An 18,589-nucleotide genomic window follows, 5' to 3' on the forward strand; every position below is an offset into this window, starting at 1 on the left:
GTTCCAGAGGGTGCCGAGAGAATCTAAACAGCATCATGATTGGAAACGTACTGGGCATTTGGCTTTTATTAGCTACAGACAGGACCCCCAGCCCTACACTGCAGAGTTTGTCCCAACATCAATAATATGGCTGTCAGTCAAACACACACACGCACATACAACATGCTTGAGTGATTATCATTCCACAGTAAAAGAGATCACAACAGTCCTCAAAAGACCAAAGTCAATTATACAAATCAATGTTTCCCTTTTATTTAACATTTTACAGTACAATAAATTAATCATGTAATGAAATAGTTGATAAGCATTTTAATGACTTTTCTTCTATGGATACCGGAGGTGCGGTATAGAGGAAGGTATAGTATATTCACTCAATATATCAGCGCAACATTCAGTAACTGGGCAGTCTTATGCTTTCAGAGTCTGGATGCAGTGATCTTGTGGTCCTACCACTGGCCTGTTTGGTGGTCATAGCGTCCTGGTTTGCTGCCAAATATGATTTATCTGGCAGCATTTTCCCTTTAGGCTCCATGGAGCAGGTACATGGCTTGTCTGGTCATGAGGTCCTGTTCAGGGGTTCTCTGCCCAGGTGACCACGATGACAGACTGAGCAGTCCCACAAACAGGCTGAAGATCAGCAGAAACAGAGCCTGGGGGCACAAGGAAATGACATCATCGTAGTGATACAGTGCAGTCACAGGTTAGTCATGATCATGACATTGCCATTAAAAAAAAATGTTACATTTTCTTTTGTTTTTTTGGGTCCTTGCAATCTTGTCTTTTCCATGATTTATGAGGCTAAACAACTCCAGTATGAGGATGAATTTGGGAAGTGTGCATTTACCACGACAGACTCCAGAGACTTTGTACACACGGTACACCATGCTATACTTAACACCCAAAGCAAACTACAGATTAAAGAACCTAAACATGAGAACATTAACCAACCATTCAAAACACATTTAGCTCATAAGGTCAAACATTACCAGTAGATGCTAATGGAACAATAAATACCCCCCAAAAGGAAACCCCATAAGTTAAGACTTAACACCTACCCACAACCCCAAACAGTCAGCAGCACAGCCAGCAGGATTGTCAGACGCTCAGACATTTTAGTTTTTAATTGAACATTTATTTTGAAATGGAGTCAATGCTGAGACCATGGTCTCTTTTCCATCACCAACACATCACTCGGAAGGTTCACGTCGTAGCCTAGCAACAGCTCTGTGTCCATGTGGCCTGTCAGAGAGATAAAGCAAAGTGAAGGACTGGTCCAATATAAAATTTTAGGAGGAGGTAGAGACACCATGGATTTAATAGAGCTTGTAGTGTCAACCAGCTCTCTTTCTGTGAGGTGTGTCACTGCCCATTTCATTTTGCATTTTTAAGCCAATTATACACATGTCCATGGAGCAAAGATACATTTTTGCAGTTTTAAAACCAATTTCCTGCAATTAAATAGATTTTTCCATGGCATATACTGTGTTCTTTTGCTCAAACATAACAAAACCAATACTGCTTAAATCCTTGTTTTGGGAATTTTCAATTCTCCCTGACTGTCTAGCTTTTATTTTGGTGATTGCTAGTTCTCAATAATTACATTTAAAAATAATAGTACCATCATAATTTCAACATACTTTATATCTGGTTTTAGTCATTGAAGTTTGAAATGTTTTTCCATTCATGAAAATGAATGATAAATATTTGTTTTTTTTGTATCGTTATTTTAATTTTATTTTTTTTACACACATGGCCAGCCCAAGGATTACAATGGCAGAAAAATCACTGTTTAGAAGGATGTGTAAGGGCTGCGTCAGTCAGGGTACTGACTGGTCCAGTTCACAGTAGATGGGCACCACAGCAGTGTGGCAGAGGAAGGAGAAGGCCATGGTGGGGATGATGTAAGCACTCAAAACACACATCTATCATTCACTACACTGCCGTCATTAACACCGTAGAAACTTATACGGTTACCCAGGGAAAGTAGGGGGAGGGGGGCAGTGTGTGTGTGTGTCTAGTAGTAATAGTTGTAGGAGTAATAATAATAGTAGTAGTCATTACCAGCAAAACTGCAGTGTGTGATAATGTAAAGTTGAGGTGAGAAGTTCTCTGATTTAGTATTTTAGACATATCTATAAATACATGCTCACTGAACACAAATAAACACACTTTTGCACTGCCTCCTCTGGCAGCAATATATCATGGTATCTGAATCGTATAACCATGTGTGCCATGTAATTCTGCACGCCCCCCCAGACACACACAGATTAATAGTCAAGGCACATTCACACGTGAGTGGCAGCTGCTGGTTGCACTCAGCTCTGGAGCATATGCTATTCCATACACTACACAATCCTGCACTCTTAATGATTGGGAAATGTCACCACTGACAGTGACTAAGAACTATAGACAGACGGTGCCTTTTACTAAAGCTCCAGAAGATCCAGAAAACTGCTTCTGCAACTGTAATAATTGTACTGCACTATTAATTGCAATAAAGCGTATTACAGCTTACAAATATTATACAGTCTGTTTTACTGACTACATATCCAGGGTTGATGGAGACAAGTTGAGTCAATGCATCAGTGGAGGCTCCTTGGAAGAGGGAGAGGACCATCCTCATCAGTCAATTTCAGAAAATGTTAAATAGTGAAACATTGAAGTCATCCTTTTTTGATAACTATACCACATTTATTCACGTCACTAAATCATTTATTAAAACACTGTTTTACAATGAAGGTCTACAGTAGCCTCAACAGCACTCTGTAGGGTAGCACCATCGTGTAGCCGAGGTACAGCTAGCTTCCGCAATCCTCTGGGTACACTGACTTCAACACAAAACCTAGGAGGCTCGTGGTTCTCACCCCCTTCCATAGAGTTACACAGTAATTATGACAACTTCCGGAGGACGTCCTCCAACCCACCCGAGCTCTTGCAGCATGAACTGACATGTTGTCCATCCAATCAAAGGATCAGAGAATAAATAAAGTACTGAAAGCATATGCTACAGCTAGCAAGCACTGCAGTGCATAAAATGTGGTGTGTAGTTGACTCAGAGAAAGACAATAGCTGAACAGTTTTGAACAAATTCATTTCTTAAAAAATGGAGAAGCAAGAGACATAGATGCAGCTAGCTAGTTTAACCTACTCTAATACCTGGCTCAAGAGGGATGCTAGCTGGCTATCCAACACTGGAACTCATCCAAGTCTAGGTAAGCTTTTGGTTTTATAACCACCAGTGCCCGCCAGTGTAACTGCTAGCTGTACACGGTCCTGTGTGATTGTAGCAGTTTAGTAACACATTAGTTCTAGTAGCTATGTTAATTATGAATTTAGCTAATATGGTGACAACAATGTAGGCTGTGTGTAGCTGTTAGGGGTTATGATATTAAGGTTTGGCTTGGAAGGGTTTTTTCACCTGTTAACAGACAGCTGATGTGTTGTGCATTGAAGTTCACAAGCGAAGGGAAAAGGTGAGAGGAGACTGCATAGATCCAATATGGAATTATACAACAATCAAAGGGATCATTGCTGTTTGTATGTGGCTGCCATGAAAGTGAACTGTGTTTGCATGTGATCAAGGGCTTATGTTTCTTAAACGGAAGCAAACAGAACAAAACATGGATAAACATACTTGAATTTGTCCAATAGAAATTTGTTTGCAACTGCAGGACTAATGATTGCACCTTAGATCAGCTAGATGCAGACGAGTGTGCAAGGCGGTATTGAATGTGTCAATGTCTGTCACCTTGATTACTCAAATTTCTCTCGACCTGTGCACTTATGTTGTAAAGTTTCATTCATAAGCTAGGTTGTAGCAACCTCATGATGGGTATAGGGAACATTTGAGTATCATGTAGTAGCCGAAACATATCGATGTTACATTCAGCGGAGTGAATGGAATATGAATGACAGTCATCCAATGTGCTGTAATAGAAATAAGGCCATGGGCATAATGTTGTTTTCTTCTATCGTCCTCACTCATCATAAAATGGCACCGATGCATACATACCTTACTGGGTGAGAGTTTGGGCGTACATTCCAATTCCGAAGGAATTCGATATCTGGAAAAATTTAATAAAATGAATAAATGCAGCAATGTTAATTTCACTCTTGTTCATTTCTAATGTTTCAGAAATGAGAGGAGTTGTAAAGGGTGGTTGGAAATACAAGTGTCTTTGGGGTAGATTGAATTCCATAGTCTTGACTACGGAGGAAACTAAACAACAGCCATTTAAATGGACCCACAGCCATGACTGTATACAAGGAAGCAATAGTGCTGCTGTTATATCCAACAAGGTCAACGTTCACTTCCTGACACTGGCAGGGTCGTAAGTACTTCCTCCCCTTCAGGACTGGCACCAGTCACAGTGCAGCATTCTCTGGTATTCGTCAATACATAACTGGCTCAGTCAGCCACCAAAGCCTCCCATTCAGAAACGCAATCTCCAGGATTCCTGCCTAATCATACAACCAGGACTCGAGGGTAGGTGTTACCAGGGTGGGAAATTAACATTTTGGTCCACCAGTCACTGTGGCAGTTAGATACAAAAAATTTATGAAAGAGAAAACCTAGTCAGTTGCAGAACTGAATGCATTGAACTGAAATGTGTCTTCCCCATTTAATCCAATCCCTCTGAATCAGAGAGGTGCAGGGGGCTTCCTTAAATCGACGTCCACGTCATCGGTGCCCTGGGAAGTTTTTGTTGGGGGTTAACTGCCTTGCTCAGAAGCAGATTTTTCCATATTTTGCCGGCTCGGGTATTCAAACCATCGACCTTTCAGTTACAGGCCCAACGCTGTTAACCGCTAGGCTACCTGCCACCTGAAGTGAAGCTCAGAGCCTACAGGTCACTTTCAGTATTTGGTGTGTGTGATTAGGGCCGTTTGTAATGTGGTTGTTACCTGGTCACATTGCTTGGTAGGGGGCAGGGGATGTACCCATTTCTTGACCACAACCTGTGAGAGAAGCAACAGATCAGGTGGATTATGGTGGAAGAGAAACTAGTCAACCTTTAGAGGCATAAGATTTGTACTGAACTCACCACAACTAAGAAGATGAGCATGAAGAGGAGGCTGCTGGTGTAGCCTGGAATCCTGGAGGGTGGAAGGACAAAGATGGTGATACACATGTCGATCATATAGATTTAAGGACAAGTGTGCCAGATGAGACCAAACTGTGCCACTCTCCAATCTTGGGTCAGTAGAGCCAGAGGAACCTCACAAGTCATCAGAATCATACCAGGCCACCCTACAGAGAGACAAACAGAGGATGAAGGGAAAGAGAATATTTACTATTTTTATGGATTAAAGTTGATACCTTTAGAAATGTTCCCCCTCCACAAGTCTTATGATGAAGACAATGAGGAGTCTCCCTCTCTCCCTGGACCCCTCTTCTCTGCCTGGAAATGAGTCTCCATTTCGTGCTCAAATACAGCCTCATAATATGGTATAAATTAAGGGCTTTAGCTCTCGCAAACCATAACAATTATTTAATTCACATGCAAACGTTCTGTCGCTCTGTCAGATGGGGCAAGATTTCACTCATTGGCTTTTTTCTGAGGGCGAATAATATTTTCCTTTGCTGAGGCAGCCTTGGCAGTTTATTCAGGAGGGAGGAGTTGGAGAGGGGGGGACGAAAGGGTGAGTGAAACATGTGGAAGGCATGCTGGCTCACTGGGATCAGGGTCGGTCGGGGTGAGGGGTGGCGGAAAGGAAGCGCTGGCTGCTGTGTTGGGAGGGGAGGAAGGGGACGCAGTGTGGGGTCATGGGGGACTGGCTCCAGGGCTGTTTATGGGGCTCACAGTATCAGCAGCACCTGCTCTGACCATATCAACACCAAATGACTCTTGTTTGGCAGTTTAACAGCTCCTGGGTTACCATAGTGGCCCAAAGTCTCGTCTCTCTGTCTGCACTAGGTAGACAGTCCTTAACTGGATGTCATGTAGACAACCACTTTGATCCCATCTCTCACCCTAAAGCCTGCCTCACCTTAAACCTCACCCTTCACTTAACCTAGGACAATCAGGCCAAACACAGCCTGTATTCTTGTGGGGTCGATAGCCACCACAATATATTGGCATTGAGCTTCAATCAATGTTAAATAAAAATCTCCCTACCATATCTAAGCCAATATTGGAGGTATGCAACACACGCTCTGCCTCTCATCATGAGCCGTGCGTCTGTTAACGAGAACCACATACAGGATTTTTAACAGGATCATTAACATGAGGAAAAATATATATTTTGTTGCGCAGAACTAGCTCAAGATCTAGGCGACGGACAAGACTATAGTTAGATTTGCCACCTTCGGACTGAATACGTTTGTAGGGTCAACAGTTCTGATTAAATTCATAAATGTAACGCTCTCAAGAACCAACGATGTGCTGCTATCTTTTTGTAGCATTTCTGACAATGCTAACATCTTTAATGAACGTGGTTTTGTTTTGATTAGCTAGATAGCTAACATAAATTTGCATGCTAGCTAGCTAATGTAAAGTTATATCAGCCATATGAGAGATAACGTTGGCTAGGTAGCTAAACAACAAGCGAGGAAAGCTAGCTATATTTTGCCAAGTAAGGTTTTTCCATATGAAGTCATCATGTGTCAATTGCTGACCTAGACACTTGCATGTAAGCAGAGCACAAACAAATAAGATAACGTCCTTGGCTGCCGTGATAGCCAGTTAACGTAAGACTAACGTTAGCTAACACGTATGACCAGTTCATGCACCACAATATACAGTATCATACTTTCTTACACAAAACATAGCTAGCTAGCCAACGTTAGTTATGTTAAGTTTAAAACCACCAAACTTTGGGAAACTGCCATGCTGCTAACGTTATTTTGCATTGCTAGGTACAATAGATGAGATTCTTACTACCGGACTAGCTAGTTAGGTAGCCAATGTTACCCCAACAAGACTGTACCACAACTCAAATGTTAATATATCATAGCTACATTCTTCCACAAAACATAGCTAGCTAGCTAAATAACTTCCAAGTAGAGCCCAACCGATATGGGATTTTTTGGGACCGATACTGATTTTAGGGAGGCTAAAGCGATTACAGATAACGTTATGCCGATGCATGTGTTTTTTTTTTTAATAGTTGAAAAAAATATATACACTGCTCAAAAAATAAAGGGAACACTAAAATAACACATCCTAGATCTGAATGAATGAAATATTATTAAATACTTTTCTTTACATAGTTGAATGTGCGGACAACAAAATCACACAAAAATTATCAGTGGAAATTAAATTTATCAACCCATGGTAGGTCTGGATTTGGAGTCACACTCAAATTAAAGTGGAAAACCACACTACAGGCTGATCCAATGTTGATGTAATGTCCTTAAAACAAGTCAAAATGAGTCTCCGTAGTGTGTGTGGCCCCCACGTGCCTGTATGACCTCCCTACAACACCTGGGCATGCTCCTGATGAGGTGGCGGATGGTCTCCTGATGGATCTCCTCCCAGACCTGGACTAAAGCATTCGCCAACTCCTGGACAGTCTGTGGTGCAACGTGGGTGGTGCAACGTGGCGTTGGTGGATGGAGCGAGACATGATGTCCCAGATGTGCTCAATTGGATTCAGGTCAGGGGAACGGGCGGGCCAGTCCATAGCGTCAATGCCTTCCTCTTGCAGGAACTGCTGACACACTCCAGCCACATGAGGTCTAGCATTGTCTGGCATTAGGAGGAACCCAGGGCCAACCGCACCAGCATATGGTCTCACAAGGGGTCCAAGGATCTCATCTCGGTACCTAATGGCAGTCAGGCTACCTCTGGCGAGCACATGGAGGGCTGTGCGGCCCCCCAAAGAAATGCCACCCCACACCATGACTGACCCACCGCCAAACCGGTCATGCTGGAGGATGTTGCAGGCAGCAGAACGTTCTCCACGGCGTCTCCAGACTCTGTCACGTCCCCCACCTGTGGACATCGGGCCTTCATACCACCCTCATGGAGTCTGTTTCTGACCATTTGAGCAGACACATGCACATTTGTGGCCTGCTGGAGGTCATTTTGCAGGGCTCTGGCAGTGCTCCTCCTGCTCCTCCTTGCACAAAGGCGGAGGTAGCGGTCCTGCTGCTGGGTCGTTGCCCTCCTACGGCCTGATCCACGTCTCCTGATGTACTGGCCTGTCTCCTGGTAGCGCCTCCATGCTCTGGACACTACGCTGACAGACACAGCAAACCTCCTTGCCACAGCTCGTATTGATGTGCCATCCTGGATGAGCTGCACTACCTGAGCCACTTGTGTGGGTTGTAGACTCCGTCTCATGCTACCACTAGAGTGAAAGCACCGCCAGCATTCAAAAGTGACCAAAACATCAGCCAGGAAGCATAGGAACTGAGAAGTGGTCTGTGGTCCCCACCTGCAGAACCACTCCTTTATTGGGGCTGTCTTGCTAATTGCCTATAATTTCCACCTGTTGTCTATTCCATTTGCACAACAGCATGTGAAATTTATTGTCAGTGTTGCTTCCTAAGTGGACAGTTTGATTTCACAGAAGTGTGATTGACTTGGAGTTACATTGTGTTGTTTAAGTGTTCCCTTTATTTTTTTGAGCAGTGTATAATAAGTCTCACAAATTGTGCACCAAAGGACTAACAGATACTCTAAATGATGATTTCTTAATACTTAATATTAAGATTTTATTTGTGGTTTACAACACCAACTATCTCCTCTACAAATTCGAAAGTAAATACAAAACACTTGTTCAGTTTACCTTCTTAGACAAATATTGAATAAGTTGTACCTATCTATGACAGTTAATAACAATGCAGAAGTGTTTGTTCTGAAGCAACACAAGCACACTAATAAACAAGGCCTGAACCAATTAAACTGTCTCAAAATAGCACTGTTTAGAAGTTCAAACTGCAGTGAAATGCAGTCATTTGTAATGTCATTGTATTGAGTAGATTCACTACAGTGCTTTACAAGAGTCAAGTCATGTAAAGAAACACTATGGCAACCGTGGAATGATGGCTTATTAGGACAAGCACACGCTAGCTGTTCATTACGTGGTGGAAAAAAATCTGACTGAAACCATCATGTAAATTACACTCATTCGATACATTTTGTATTGGCTATATATTTCAACTTCTGCAGGACAAGGCTTGCCAAACTGGTTTTAGTTACACTTTCTAATTAACACTGAACAAAAATATAAAAACGCAACATTGAAAGTGTTCCATGAGCTGAAACAAAAGATCCCAGAAATGTTCCATACACAGAAAAATATTATTTCTCTCACATTGAGCACAAATTTGTTTAAATCCCTGTTAGGGAGAATTTCTCATTTGCCAAAATAATCCTTCCACCCAACAGGTGTGGTATATTAAGAAGCTGATTAAACAGCACAGGTATTGTGATCATTACACAGGTATTGTGCTGGGGACAATACAAGGCCACTCTAAAATGTGCAGTTTTGTCACACAACATAATGCCACAGATGTCTCAAGTTGAGGGAGCATGCAATTGGCATACTGACTGCAGGAATGTACATCAGCGCTGTTGCCAGAGAATTCAATGTTAATTTCTCTACCATAAAATTGTCTCCAACATTGTTTTAGGAAATTTGGGAGTGCGTCCAATCGGCCTCACAACCGCAGACCACGTGTAACCACGTCAGCCTAGGTCCTCCACATTCGGCTTCTTCACTTGCAGGATCATCTGAGGCCAGACACCTGGACAGCTGATGAAACTGTGGGTTTGCACAACCAAATAATTTCTGCACAAACTGTCAGAAACCGTCTTAGGGAAGCAAATCTGCATGCTCGTCTTCCTGACCAGGGCCTTGACCGGACTGCAGTTCAGTGTCGTAACAGACTTCAGTGGGAAAATGCTCACCTGATGTCAACATTGTAAACAGAGTGCCCCATGGAGGCGGTGATTATGGTCTGGGCAGGCATAAACTACGGACAACGAACACAATTGCAATTTGAATGCACAGAGATACCGTGACGAGATCGAGGCCCATTGAAGAGTGGGACAACATTCACCAGGCCACAATCAACAGCCTGATCAACTATGTGAAAGAGACGTGTTGCGCTCCACGAGGACAAAGAGACGTGTTGCGCTGAAGGACAAAGAATGCTGAGTTGCATCCAAAGAACACAATACCTACTGTGAAGCATGGGGGTGGAAACATGCGTCGGGGCTGTTTTTCTGCAAAGGGACCAGGACGACTGATCCGTGTAAAGGAAAGAATGAATGGGGACATGCATCGTGAGATTTTGAGTGAAAACCTCCTTTCATCAGCAAGGGCATTGAAGATGAACCGTGGCTGGGTCTTTCAGCATGACAATGATCCCAAACACACCGCCCGGGCAACGAAGGAGTGGCTTCGTAAGAAGCATTTCAAGGTCCTGGAGTGGCCTAGCCAGTCTCCAGATCTCAACCCCATAGAAAATCTTTGGAGGGAGTTGAAAGTCTGTGTTGCCCAGCAACAGCCCCAAAACATCACTGCTCTAGAGGAGATCTGCATGGAGGAATGTGCCAAAATACCAGCAAGTGTGTGAAAACCTTGTGAAGACTTACAGAAAACGTTTGACCTCTGTTATATACCCTTTGTTGGCAATGACAAAGTATTGAGAAACTTTTGTTATTGACCAAATACTTATTTTCCACCATAATTTGCTAATAAATTCATAAAAAATCCTACAATGTGATTTTCTGGATGTTATCTTTCATTTTGTCTGTCATAGTTGAAGTGTACCTATGATAAATTACAGGCCTCATCTTTTTAAGTGGGAGAACTTGCACAATTGGTAGCTGACTAAATACGTTTTTTGCCCCACTGTATTTAGCCAATGGTAACTTGTAAAATAGACACCGGCGGGAATGCGGTTTTAACCAATCAGTGTTAGAGCCATCTGTTGTATAATGTTGCATAATCACCTTCCAGTGTAAAAACCATGGAAATTAAAAACAAAAAAAACGAAGTGAGAAGTAGGTATTGGTCTGAAGCCGAAAAAGGAAATTCATGAGCACCACAATGCTTATTCCACCCATGCTCTCCCAAGGTTTTCCTGTTTGAGAAGGTTTGAACCCTAAGCAATCTGCCTTAACATAGTTTGAAATACAATACCAACATAGCTATGGGGCGGCAGGTAGCCTGGCGGGTAGGAACGTTGGGCCAGTAACCGAAATGTTGCTGGATCGAATCCCTGAGCTGACCAAGTAAATATCTGTCCTTCTGCCCCTGAGCAAGGCATTTAACCCACTGTTCCCCAGGCACCGATGATGTGGATGTAGATTAAGGCAGCCCACACCGCTCTGATTCAGAGGAGTTGGGTTAAATGTGGAAGACATTTCAGTTGAATGCATTCAGTTGTACAACTGACTAGGTATCCCCCTTTCCCAGGTCAAAGCTGTATGCTGGAAAACCATGTGAATTTACTTTCTTTTTCAGCTTCAGACCAATGCCTACTACTCAGTTAAAACATAGCTTTCTGTTTTTTATATACTTCTGTTCAGTTCAGAGCCAAACCTTTAAGCTGGTTCTACCCACATTACTGCTGACTGACAAAGGGATATCCAAATCGCCACTGGCCATCTCAAGGATATGGATCCACCCTGGTTAGAATACTCAATGGAGAGGGAAAAGGATACTTGAAATACCCATGAAATGTGCCACATTTCATGGTATAACAAGCTGCAGGACAGGACTCCAAGTGTTGGGGATTAGAATAAATCTGGTCAATGCAGCGCAAATACATCCCAGCTGTCCATGACCCTGCCTGGCTCTCGGGGTTCTACATGTGCTCCTAAATTGAAAAAAGTAGGAGCACAGAGATTTAGGAGCAAAATTAAACATATGAGGTATTAAATGCCCACACCAGTAGAAATCCACTTCTTTGAGCAGAAAGACCAGAGCTTACCCATGATGTTGCACAACGAGTTAAGTCAAATCATCGTTTTAGTCAAAGTATTATATACAGTATTTTGGATTGGAGTGACAAATCCAAACTGTGAATGCGGTGTCTTTTCCTATGATAGGACATACAAATTATTTTCAGCATACGTTTTGTTTCAGGGCTGGGTTTTATTTGAATGTTACCACCCACCAGCATTGCAGCTGTTTCTGATTAATTAACAATGCCAAGTTATTCCTCATCGTAACTGAGATGAGTTGTGTCCACTTGGCTGCCTGAGCCCCCTCCCCACCTCAATCTACACACAATACCCCATAATGACAAAGGAAAACAGTTTTAGAAATGTTTGCTAAATTTATAAAATAAAAAAAACTGAAATATTTAATTTACATAAGTATTCAAACCCTTTACTCAGTACTTTGTTGAAGCACCTTTGGCAGCGATTACAGAATTTATTATTCTTGGGTATGACACTACAAGCTTGGCATACCTGTATTTGGAGAGTTTCTCCCATTCTTCTCTGCAGATCCTCTCAAGCTCTGCCAGGTTGGATTGGGAACAAAGTACAGAGAGATCCTTGATGAAAACCTGCTCCAGAGCACTCAGAACCTCAGAATGGGGCGAAGGTTCACCTTCAAACAGGAAAACGAGACAACTCAGGAGTTTGTCTAACTATATCTATGGCGGATTTGCGGCTACAATTCATGGAAGATGCCAAAACCTTTGATATAACAATAGAAGTACAAGATAGGCATGTGGTTTCCATCTTTTGCAAAGTTTTCCCTAAATCAATGCGTATGACAAATCTAGCTCCAGAACCAGCCATAAAGCCAGCTGGCTAATTTGAATATGTTGCAGTTTAAAAAAATACAACAAACACCAATAACATTAGCTAGCTAGATAAGATTAGCATGCTAGCTAGCTACACTGACATCTGTCAGTGCCCTATTTGTTGATGTTAACCAACTCCATGTGGAAATTTCCATACCAAATTCGTGAAAAAATAAGTAATGTTAGCTTTCGTCATTCTTCGGAGGTGGAACCTGAGTGTGCATTCTCTCTCCAGGACAGGAAATTACGCCGAAATAGTGGCGGCAACTGCCTCTGGTGGGGGTCCTTTAATGATAAAAATTGCCAGTAATCACAAAATACAGGGTTAAGGAGCACCAGAAAATTGATTAAGATGTAGCCTTCATTGAGCCTATATGAATCCTAGCTACTTTTGAAGCTTATCTCCTGAAGAGGCTCTCCATTTTTCTGTGCCACCAAATGTTTGCACACTACTTGTAGAGTTACCACAAAGAATATGATAACGTTCATCTGTGGTTAGCAGGTAATTAGCTAGCTAGCTAATGCTGTAACATTACTGAACAAGGTTAACGGCCCGCAACATGGTTTATGAATGTAAAATGCGTTTCCGCCGGTAATATGGGTCATAACACTTGAACAGTTTGAGCTAGAAACCAGCCATTTTTCCTGTAGTAATGATGCAGGCATGGCGGTCCCGAATATATGCTCAGTGTATTCTCTATGGCACCCAGAGGCAGTGGTACAGCAAAGTAACCATTACAGCAATTATCGGGGTGTTTGTTTTCTTGTAGGGGCACTGGGGCTCTCAAATTAAAATTCCAGGCAGCACAGCAAAATATTTAGGAGACTACTGTAAAATGGTAGCACTGTAGAAACCTGGCTGTGTCAGTAGGCTTTAACAAGGACCCATTGACTTATTGTAGGCAGTACATAAATCACTACAGACATAATCCAAAGGCTCCAAAATAGACCACAACTCTTTTACTCTGGGATAAAGATAAATGAGGCTGCAAAGGGAAAATGCTTTTTAATATAAATCAAATCTATTATTTAGCGTTTAATGTGCTTCAATAAGAGTGTGTTAACATCCCAAAGCCACTCATTATCAGCACTGTTTTGTTTCCCTCAGCGTGGGCCATAATTAGAATGGCAGAACTGATATCCCGTTGTATCGCTCTGATTCCAGGGGAACATGTGCGAGAGATTTGGGGCGAGGGAGAGCCTCTAATACAAAGCAGCTGTAAGGGGAAGAGTCAGATGTTGACGGATTGGGCCAGCCACAGCTCTCTGCTCAGCTCAGTGTGGCTGATAATAAAATGATAGAAGTAAAAAGTTTGGCCTTGGACTTCTCTGTGGGCTGTTTTCAGGGGGTAGGGAGAGTGGAAGTTACATTTACGCAGGCAGTTAGGCCCAAATGAAGGACAGGACACTGGGTGCTGATGGGGTCTGATGAATGGTTCTCTCTCAGAGGTACATTTCCTCCACTGCTGCTCCACGTTATACAACACCACACAGGCTTTTCTCCAAGCCCTGCTAAACAGTGTAGCTGTGTATTTTGGTTTGTTGACATATTTCCTCCACATTCTTCATGTGATCTTAGCGGAATCTCTGATGCCTGGCTAGGTATGGGTAGTTGATTCCAGGTTTTGTAGCCTTGTGGTTAGTATTCTCTTGATCTTATGTCTGTTGTTTGATCCAAATCTGCTCTAATGGCATTTTACCTGTCAGTCAGGTCATATGATTAATGCACCATAGGGAAAGAATGGCATGATTACTAGGATGTTGTGTTTGTTTGAATAAAGGTCTATTTATTTGAATTGATAATGCTGGAAGCTTATGCGTACCGGCTTAGGAAGCTGGCGATGGCTGCAGGAAGCTCGGTTTTCAAGATGAACATGTATGACGACATGGCTAGGGAGGAATATCAACAGAGACGGTCATTAAAAAGAGTGAGTTATTGGAGTGCAAACACATTATTCACACAAAAGCAAATACAGTCAAATATGCTGTTCCAACCACAGGTCAGACAGACAGTCAGACAGGTTTAGAATATTAGTCCTCGTCTCTAGCAAGCTGACAGAGGTGGGGCAGCAGACTCTGGGGATCCCCCCAGCTAAGCCTGCTGTGCTGAGTTAGACACTATGCAGATGTTCCCACTGCAGAAGCCCCGTCAGGGCGGCCAGAATGGAAAGGGAAGGAATGCTAACCATAATGATCCCTGACGCTAATCCAGGTGTTTCGCCCCCTCACTCCCCCCAAACTCTTCTGACAGCCAATCAGAGGCCGGACTTTAGGTCACTTCCTGTGGGTCAGACTGCCACCCCGAATATGACAGAGCAGGAGAGAGAGGGGCAAAGGGACAGATGGAGCAAATGAAGTGAGGGGAGAAGTGTTTGGATCAGGGTAAGTGAGAGAGAGAGAGTTAGTCAGTGGCTATGGTAAAGGGAAACAGTGTTAGGGATTAGGTTGGGGAAAGAGGGAGGGCCTGGGCTAGCTGCCTGGGACCAGAACCAGACTGTCCTGGGGCTGGTCTTCCCATCTCCTTTAAACTAACCTAGACCCTAATCCCAACTGATCCACTAATTGTTTTCATTAGAAAATTCTTCCAATAACACTACTTCCCACACAGACTGACACACCCACTAGGCCCCTATCATGGACTCACACAGATACACATGAAGTTGAAAGATGAAAGACTGTGCCTTTAAAAGTGTCGTTTTTCTCACAGGATGTGAGGGAACCCCAGCATCACATGCCAACAAGTTGTTCAATGTCATTTCAGCAAGCTATGACACCTAGCATCTCAGATTGTTCTGAAATGGCTTCTGTAGTTAGAAACAGATAAGATAAGCATTCCTGAAACATTTAAAAATATATATAATTTAATTTGAGAAATTAAGAATTGATTGCACCCAAATTGCTCATTTTAATTAATAGGATTCATATAATATTCAATAAATATAGTACACAACATCTGATTTGGATCAAACCTAACAATGATTAAGAAATCCAAATAAATAGTCAAAAGTCACTCATGGACCACCCAAATCCCACACGAAGCCCACCCAAACAGAATACAGTATCAGTTTTTTACATTTCATTCTTTACTTTTTACCCCTTTTTCATGGTATCCAAGTGGTAGTTACAGTCTTGTCTCATTGCTGCAACTCCCGTATGGACACCGGAGGCGCGAAGGTCGAGAGCCGTGCATCCTCCGAAATACAACCCAGCCAAGCCGCAACTGCTTCTTGACACAACGCCCGCTTAACCCGGAAGCCAGCCAAACAAACCCTTTCGGAGGAAAGGGTTAGACAATACTCCAAGCCGCAGTTTCATATTTTTGTCAGTTAAGAACAAATTCTTATTTACAATGACGGTCGACTCGGGAGCCCTACTACTTACTTGGTCAAACATAAATAACTTATTTGTGTGCGATCAATTAGCTTAATTTCTCACTGATCATTCAAAAGAATGGTTTTTGTCCTCTTCCCTGTGCTCTTTTGAGGTGGAACGACTACAGCTGTTGTCTCTGCCCTGGGCCTGGATTAACTGCAGTTACAGTTTTGGCCCGCTTTATTTAGAGCAGTTACTATGGGGGTGCCAGTAATCTCCCTTCCTGAGACATAATTGCCCAGTGGTATAGCTACAGTGTGATATTCCTGGCTCACACATTCTCTCAGAGCTCACAGACATTATGATAAATACAGAACATGACAACACTTAGCCTGGAGTTTAATCTGAAGTATGTCATGTGGAACACAAAGACCATATTGACAAAGCGTCTCAGAAAAGGTCTTAGGAATCCTGTTAAAACCTGTTTTAAGACAACAACAAAAAGCTCCCAGCGCAGAGTAGGTTTTTGGATGCCCAGACAAACTGAGCCAGCAATAAATTAAATTCATAAAAGTTTCTTCGCTGGTAATCACGACAGACGGTTTGAGGTACTGCAATGGAAAGATGGTCATGAAGCTCATTGACATTGTTGCAAATGATGGGTATAACCAATCAAGATGAGGCATCGCCAGCTGTGAACTCAATAGCACGCTTCAGACAATGGTGAATGTGTCTATACATTGCAACATTTAATGGTAAAACAGAGATTTTTTTGGCCTGACAGGGTCACTTTGCCTACTCTTAAATTCTTGCCTAATACAGCGACAATTTTGTTGCTACTTTGGCTCTGTAATCCAGCATTTTGGATTTGAAATGATACAAGGGGGTATTTGTCCATATCGGGTGAACCGTTTAGAAACTACTGCACTTTTTGTACATAGTCCCCCCCATTTTAGGGAAGCAAAATTATTGGAACAAATTCACTTAAGTGTATTAAAGTAGTCAAAGGTTTAGTATTTGGTTCCATATTCCTAGCACGCAATGACTGCATCAAACTTGTGACTCTACAAACCTGTTGGATGCATTTGCTGTTTGTTTTGGTTGTTACAGATTATTTTGCACCCAATATAAATAAATGTTAAATAATGTAGTGTCATTTTGGAGTCACTTTTATTGTAAATAAGAATATGTTTCTAAATTAATGTGGATGCTACCATGATTACAGATAATCCTAAATTAATTGTGAATGATGTTGAGTGAGAAAGTTGGAGGCAAAATGCTAACCTCCCCTGTTATTGTAATGGTGAGAGTTTAGAATATCTTAGGAGGTATATACACTGCTCAAAAAAATAAAGGAACACTTAAACAACACAATGTAACTCCAAGTCAATCACACTTCTGTGAAATCAAACTGTCCACTTAGGAAGCAACACTGATTGACAATAAATTTCACATGCTGTTGTGCAAATGGAATAGACAACAGGTGGAAATTATAGGCAATTAGCAAGACACCCCCAATAAAGGAGTGGTTCTGCAGGTGGGGACCACAGACCACTTCTCAGTTCCTATGCTTCCTGGCTGATGTTTTGGTCACTTTTGAATGCTGGCGGTGCTTTCACCCTAGTGGTAGCATGAGACGGAGTCTACAACCCACACAACTGGCTCAGGTAGTGCAGCTCATCCAGGATGGCACATCAATGCGAGCTGTGGCAAGAAGGTTTGCTGTGTCTGTCAGCGTAGTGTCCAGTGCATGGAGGCGCTACCAGGAGACAGGCCAGTACATCAGGAGACGTGGAGCAGGCCGTAGGAGGGCAACAACCCAGCAGCAGGACCGCTACCTCCGCCTTTGTGCAAGGACTAGCACTGCCAGAGCCCTGCAAAATGACCTCCAGCAGGCCACAAATGTGCATGTGTTTGCTCAAACTGTCAGAAACAGACTCCATGAGGGTGGTATGAGGGCCTGACATCCACAGGTGGGGGTTGTGCTTACAGCCCAACACCGTGCAGGACGTTTGGCATTTGCCAGAGAACACCAAGATTGGCAAATTCGCCACTGGCGCCCTGTGCTCTTCACACATGAAAGCAGGTTCACACTGAGCACGTGACAGAGTCTGGAGACGCCGTGGAGAACGTTCTGCTGCCTGCAACATCCTCCAGCATGACCGGTTTGGCGGTGGGTCAGTCATGGTGTGGGGTGGCATTTCTTTGGGGGGCCGCACAGCCCTCCATGTGCTCGCCAGAGGTAGCCTGACTGCCATTAGGTACCGAGATGAGATCCTCAGACCCCTTGTGAGACCATATGCTGGTGCGGTTGGCCCTGGGTTCCTCCTAATGCAAGACAATGCTAGACCTCATGTGGCTGGAGTGTGTCAGCAGTTCCTGCAAGAGGAAGGCATTGATGCTATGGACTGGCCCGCCCGTTCCCCAGACCTGAATCCAATTGAGCACATCTGGGACATCATGTCTCGCTCCATCCACCAACGCCACGTTGCACCACAGACTGTCCAGGAGTTGGCGGATGCTTTAGTCCAGGTGTGGGAGGAGATCCCTCAGGAGACC

General features: G+C 43.1%; 1 long non-coding RNA gene across 3 annotated transcripts in view; it reads right to left on the reverse strand.

Moving 5' to 3' along the window:
- Positions 1-223: 223 nt before the first annotated feature.
- LOC109894445 (uncharacterized) overlaps positions 224-18,589 on the reverse strand; it is a 32,533-nt gene continuing 14,167 nt past the window's right edge. Inside the window, exons 3-9 of one of the 3 annotated variants that reach the window (XR_004210621.1) lie at positions 14,542-14,608; positions 12,378-12,519; positions 5,046-5,251; positions 4,906-4,959; positions 4,013-4,064; positions 1,056-1,239; positions 224-650 (exon numbers count right to left, since the gene is read on the reverse strand). This is a non-coding gene — a long non-coding RNA (uncharacterized LOC109894445). Of the gene's footprint in view, positions 651-1,055; positions 1,240-4,012; positions 4,065-4,905; positions 4,960-5,045; positions 5,252-12,377; positions 14,609-18,589 lie in introns of all 3 variants that reach the window. The other 2 variants (XR_002255872.2, XR_004210622.1) reach the window with 2 other exon arrangements.

Source organism: Oncorhynchus kisutch, linkage group LG7 (genome assembly GCF_002021735.2).
Source record: "Oncorhynchus kisutch isolate 150728-3 linkage group LG7, Okis_V2, whole genome shotgun sequence".
Lineage (NCBI taxonomy): Eukaryota > Metazoa > Chordata > Actinopteri > Salmoniformes > Salmonidae > Oncorhynchus > Oncorhynchus kisutch.